A 358-nucleotide genomic window follows, 5' to 3' on the forward strand; every position below is an offset into this window, starting at 1 on the left:
AGCTACAAGGAGCAAAACATCAGCTACAAGGAGCAAAACATCAGCTAAAAGGAGCAAAACATTAGCTAAAAGGAGCAAAACATCAGCTAAAAAAGCAAAACATTAGCTAAAAGGACCAAAACACTAGCTAAAAGGAGCAAAACATTAGCTAAAAAGAGCAAAACATCAGCTAAAAAGCAAAACATAAGCTAAAAGGAGCAAAACAGCTAAAAGCAGCAAACCATCAACTACACGGAGCAAAATGTCAGCGAAAAGGAGCAAAACATTAGCTAAAAGCAGTAAAATATTAGCTAAAAGAAGTAAAACATTAGCTAAAAGGAACAAAACATCAGCTAAAAAAGCAAAACATTAGCTTAAA

Source organism: Nematolebias whitei, chromosome 19 (genome assembly GCF_014905685.2).
Source record: "Nematolebias whitei isolate Nwh7 chromosome 19, NemWhi1, whole genome shotgun sequence".
Taxonomy (NCBI): domain Eukaryota; kingdom Metazoa; phylum Chordata; class Actinopteri; order Cyprinodontiformes; family Rivulidae; genus Nematolebias; species Nematolebias whitei.